At 40.4% G+C, this 5,872-nt stretch overlaps 1 long non-coding RNA gene across 1 annotated transcript; it reads right to left on the bottom strand.

Moving 5' to 3' along the window:
* Positions 1 to 2,474: 2,474 nt before the first annotated feature.
* Positions 2,475 to 5,633, bottom strand: LOC117556315. Its single transcript, XR_004570536.1, has 3 exons — positions 5,308 to 5,633; positions 2,787 to 2,866; positions 2,475 to 2,677 (listed from the first exon to the last, which is right to left on the bottom strand). It is a non-coding gene; the product is annotated as an uncharacterized LOC117556315 (long non-coding RNA).
* Positions 5,634 to 5,872: the final 239 nt, after the last annotated feature.

Here is a 5,872-nt window from a genome sequence, read left to right as displayed (position 1 = left end):
TGACGTTTCACTCAGAGGTCAAGGAATAGGAGATAGGGTTAGAATTTAGGAGCTGATTTTTTGATTATCGGAACGCAACCCGGGTTTTACACGCTCTCGACTCTGTGCACAAGATGGCGTCTATCAACTTCTGGCGGCTGGGTGTGCGGCTGAGTACTTCCGGTTTGAGTACAGAACTTTGACAGTTTGACAGGATTTCGGGGTAAAGAAAAGCGATTGGCCTTCCAGCATGTAAGAAAGTCAGCACTACATTGCTGTGTGCCCCTTTGTACAAATTCGTCCCGTTATCTGAATCAGAATACCTTTATTAGTCCCACAGAGGGGAAATTTGCAGCGTTACAGCAGGAAAGAGCCACAGACAGCTTAGTGTTGAATATCTTACATGCGTTAAAGGTGACATGTCATGCTTTTCCGGTTATTACCCGTCCCCTTGTGTGTTATGAAGGTTTTTATGCATGTAAACGGTGTGCAGAGTCAAAACCCTCAAAGTACACCATGTAGCGAGTAAAACTCTAAAACAGAAAATACCTCCCCAAAACGCCTCGTTGGAGATACGTCACTGTCCATGTCGTCCCCGGAACGAAATGGACCAATCCGTGGAGCCGTTACGTTAAGCCCCCGCTGATTGGTCCAAATTGACCAATCCACGGACTTCCTCACACACACACTCAGTGCAGGCAGCTCTGCTGATTTCTCCTCCCTGACTGCAGGCTGATAACAGACAGTTGGGATCGCGGTGAAATTCTCTCTGCAGACCCATTCTCACAGCGTTTATCAACCTTTTTCTTACTCAATATCAAGCCACACTTATTGTTTTTACTTCGGCTGTGACTTTGTGTGTGCTCAGGGTGAGTTTGGCTGTGTATCGCTAAACAAGGAAATAACACCTCCACGGAGCTCAGCGCGATTCACAACGTCCCGACCAATCGGAGCACACTGGGCTCACAGGGAGGGGGCGGGGGGGGGGGGGGCAAGAGCTGCAACGAGCCGTTTAGTGGAGAGAGTGAATACTGCTGAATACATACTATACAGAGATGCTGTATGAGAAACCAATGTGAGTTTGGAACATTGAACAATGTAAATCTATTCTAGTAGACCTCAACAATGGAATTATGATCAGTGGAAATGGCCATGACATGTGACCTTTAAAAAGTACTAAGTTATAATATAATAAACAATATGCTAAAAAAGTACTAAGTTATAATATAATAAACAATATGCTAAAAAAAAAGATTAAAAGTGACATAATTTTCAAAAATACAGATAAAAAACAAATCAAATCTACAAATCAAATCCTGTAGCAGTTCTTAGGATTTAGCAGCCCGGTATATATATTACAGTTATTAAAGATGGCATATGTATATAAAGTATATATTGCACATAAAGCACATAGTTTGACGGTATTTAACAGCAGCAAGTTACACAATGTTATAATCGGGAGATAAGTTTCCATTCATTTCGGCAAGCCTGGGCAACAACGATTAAAAGATTTCTTGCTCCCAAACCAATTGTGTATTTCATTACAAAAAGCAGTTATACCATACTATGTTTAGGTACTAATGAATTATATCCTCAAAACAAACGCACACATAAATAACAAAGGAAAATACATAATTTAATAAATCCACAATATGATAACATTTTACAGATTAATTTAATAAACTTTTACAAAACATAGGTTGATGTTATATCGGGGGGGGAAATACATATTTAAACATTTCAATTAGTCTGCATATTTAAGTAATGCTAGTTTATATAACAGATGAACAGATGTACAATATCCAGAAAGTAGATGCAAAAAATATATATAATGTGTGCATTTCCAACATATAGACATTTTTATTGATTGGGATAAACCCCTTGAGATGCACCATCTCGTTTTCAAGGGGGTCCCAACAATAGCAACAACTTACAGACATACATAAACAAAAAGACAAAATGCAAAACATGACACACAAGACAAACCACATACAGTCTGTTAAGTAAAATTCAAGCAATGCATACAATCATTACAATTTGAGACAGTCAAGCAAATCAGTTTCATCAATATCAGTTTCATTAATAACAAGTACAGACCAGTTGAAAGTGAGATGATAATGCATGTTTAAACATACCCAATGATGCAAAAGATCTAATAGCAGAAGGTAAAGTATTCCAGTCAGTTGGGGCTTTGAAAATGAACGCTCTTCTGCCAATCAATTTTTTTGTAGAGGGGACAGAGAAATAAATCTGAACAGAATGTCTAACTTGATGAATTGGTGAGTAGGGTACAAAATACTGCTTTAAATAAGGGGGATAGTTAAGATAAATGCATTTAAATATCAGCTGGAGCCAATGCGTGTGTCTTCTTACATTTAAAGAAGGCCATTTAAGTTGGTTATACATTGTGCAGTGATGTGTACGAAAAGGACAACCAAGAACAAATCTGCATAGTCTATTGTAGGCTATGGTGAGTGGAGCAAGATCTGATTTATGTGCATTTTGGTAGACAACATCACAATAGTCCATAATCTGAAGAATATCCTCTGAAAGAGTGTTAGTCGTTGAGTTGAGTAGTGAGCCATTCCTTTTTTTTTTTCGGTTTGCGATGTCTGCTGAGAAGTCCTTGTATACCTCGCTGACTTTGAGGACATCTGGGTCTGGCAGCTCCCCCCGCACGGCCTTGTAACGTGTACTCCTTTGAACATGTTTATATGATAATTAGGACTTTAAGAACAATTTTACACTCAGACAACAATCACAAAGTTGTAGCAGGCTACATACAATTACTTAGGACAATATATTACCTTACACCGTCAGCAACTGTAAACTGCTTTGGCATAGTGGAAATGAACACCATGTCACTCACTCTGCCTGGTTTCACACCCTATTAATTATACAAAAGAATTGTCAATTTAATTGAAAAGGTTGTTGATGCAACATACTAAATCAGCTCTTGGCACAAAGGAAATACTCATTAAATCGTGGATTGGTTGTGAACACATACTGTACTTACCTCGGTTCTTGTTAGGGTTAAGGTAATGTTGTGAAACGAGTGGCCCATGGTGGTGGTGGGGTTATGGTAGGGCTGTGCAATTAATCGTATTTTAATCGCGATTACGATTATGAAAACAGCATAATTGACAAAATACGATTATTTTGCTGGGTGCGCTTTCGCCCCTCCCTAAAAGCCCACTCGGCCACGTGGGAGTGACATGTGTTGTGAGTGTTCAGCGCGAGCGAAGATGTCAGAACAAGAGCAGCAACTCGTTAAAAAGAAGGGTCAACTATTTCCACTATTTGCAAGTACTTTGGCTTTCAGGAGTCCGACGTGGAGCAAAATAAAGTACAGTGCAGGATTTGTTACCAGGTTGTGTTGGCACCACACGCTAACACAACCAATCTCTTTAATCATCTGAAACAACCACAAAGTGCAATACGACCGGGCAGTAATACAACAAAAAGCAGATGCCCGCTCGACTTCATCCACCACATCATCACAGTCATCGATTCAGGATGCATTGTACAGAGCAACGGCCTACGCGACGAGCTCGCAGAGACAAAGAGATATTACAGGTGCCATTACATTTCACATCGCTAAAGATATGTGCCCAGTTAGCACTGTTAGCAACCAGGGCTTTAAGCAACTTGTCAACACGTTGGACAAGCGTTACGCGATGCCGTCTCGGTATTATTTCAGCAGGTCTGCGCTGCCTGCACTATATGACAAATGCCGTGGGGAAGTTGAGAGAGATGTGGCTTCAGCTGACTACTTTGCTACCACAACAGACCTATGGTCTAGCCCAGGGGTGCCCAACCAGTCAATCGCGAGATGTGTCTAAAAATAGAACAACAATATTCTGTTTTATGTCCTGTAACATAATCTTCCTGTGCCAGAATAATGCACTTGAACGCATCAAAGCTTTGTGATTGGCCGGCGTCACCCCATGTGTCGGGGCGTGGCTGAGGGTCTTCAGTACAGGTGGCAATATTGTCACCTGACTGCGCTCATCTCTGAAACCAGACCATGTAAACAGGCTGGTGTTTCTTGCAAAAAATCTTTAAGAGATGACATGAGCAGCCCTACCAGCATTTGCCATGGTGGCCTAAACATTTTTTTTTGGTCTTAAATTGTAGTTCAACATTTATTTCCTGTTACTTCTGGACCATGACGGTTGGCCAGCCTTCAACGTTTAACTGAGTGGAATATGTTGAATATGTTTTACCAAAATGTTGGCTATATGTTAAGGAGTTTTCAGTAGGTTGTGACAGTGCACTGCATCATATTTGATTTAATTTATTTTTGGTCTAATTTATTTATCATATTAATAATATATGTTTAGTATGGTTTTGGAAGTGCGCTCCAACATATTTGTTGATCTTGTTTATTGGTAAAATATTATTTGTTTTAAAGTTCAATATATGGTCAATGAATAATCGTCAAAAATAATCGTGATATCAATTATTGACCCAAATAATCGTGATTATGATTTTTGCCATAATCGCACAGCCCTAGGTTATGGTATGGGCAGGCGTATGTTATGGACGACGAACACAGGCCACTCGATTCACAACATTACCCTAACCCTACCCCTCACACCAGATACTGACTGGTTTTCGGACCCCCCCAATAAAGCAAAAATACACGTTTCAGAGTGGCCTTTTATTGTGGCCAGCCTAAGGCACACCTGTGCAATAATTATGCTGTCTAATCAGCATCTTGATATGCCACACCTGTGAGGTGGGATGGATTATCTCGGCAAAGGAGAAGTGCTCACTATCACAGATTTTTTCAGATTTGTGAACAATATTTGAGAGAAATGGTTATTTTGTGTATATAGAAAATGTTTTAGATCTTTGAGTTCATCTCATGAAAAATGGGAGCAAAACCAAAAGTGTTGCGTTTATTTTTTTGTTCAGTGTAGCTAGCTACCAGTTGATGTGAGCAAATGTATTGTCACTATGTAATCTGTTGCAACACATCAGCTAGCTGGGCTTATTTGAATCCTAAATCACAGGTTACCTACTCTTGCCACATCAAAACCCCAGAACATGAACCTGATTGAGGCTTTGAACCGATTAACACTTTTTATTTTCCTCCCTACTCTGAGATCGTGAGGCTTTTCATGCTTTCTCATGGACCTGTAACAGCTAGCCCTGACGCTCACTCTCCCTGAAGGTAGATCTTTGTTTGAAACTGTGGGGAATTGGATATCATTCATGTTATCCAAAAAAACGTAATAGTACATCATTAAAACGATTTACACTGTATCAAGACTGTACATTTGTCAAAGTTAGCCAGTAACTACAGCTTTGTTTGTCACTTACCTTCATAATTGTCGACGTAGCTGGATATGTAGCTACATCTTGAACCCCTTTTCTCTTTTGCTCCTCGGGGCTGAGCCTGCCGCTTGTACCAGCCGATGTACATCACTGATGTTAACCTTCGGTAGGTCTTGGAGACATCGAGTGTAAAATAGTGCCTATATAATATCTATACGCTATCTCTCTCGCTATCTATACGCTATCTATACGCTATCTATACGCTATCTATCGCACTTCCCTCTACCGCTCTACTGTAGACCGGAAGTTTACAACCGCACACCCAGCCGCCGGAAGTTGATAGACGCCATCTTGTGCAACTAGCCCATACCAAGCCCCCAGGAAGTGCGCCGGACTCAGATGAAAATATTCGTGCTGGCCAAACGGCGGTACTACACTTCCGTTTGGTTGCCAGGCCCGGAAACACTTTTTCCCATTGACTTACATGGGGAAAGAGTGGTCTGTAACTCGTTGGATACTTTTTTTTAAACTAAATAAACTACCCAGTATGAACACTTGTATAGCCCTTATTAAAAACATTCGTTCCTCAAGTTGTAATAATGTGCTAATA

Source organism: Gymnodraco acuticeps, unplaced genomic scaffold (genome assembly GCF_902827175.1).
Source record: "Gymnodraco acuticeps unplaced genomic scaffold, fGymAcu1.1, whole genome shotgun sequence".
NCBI lineage: Eukaryota > Metazoa > Chordata > Actinopteri > Perciformes > Bathydraconidae > Gymnodraco > Gymnodraco acuticeps.
Note: the sequence above shows the minus strand (reverse complement) of the source record. Positions and strands in the feature narration are given on the sequence as shown.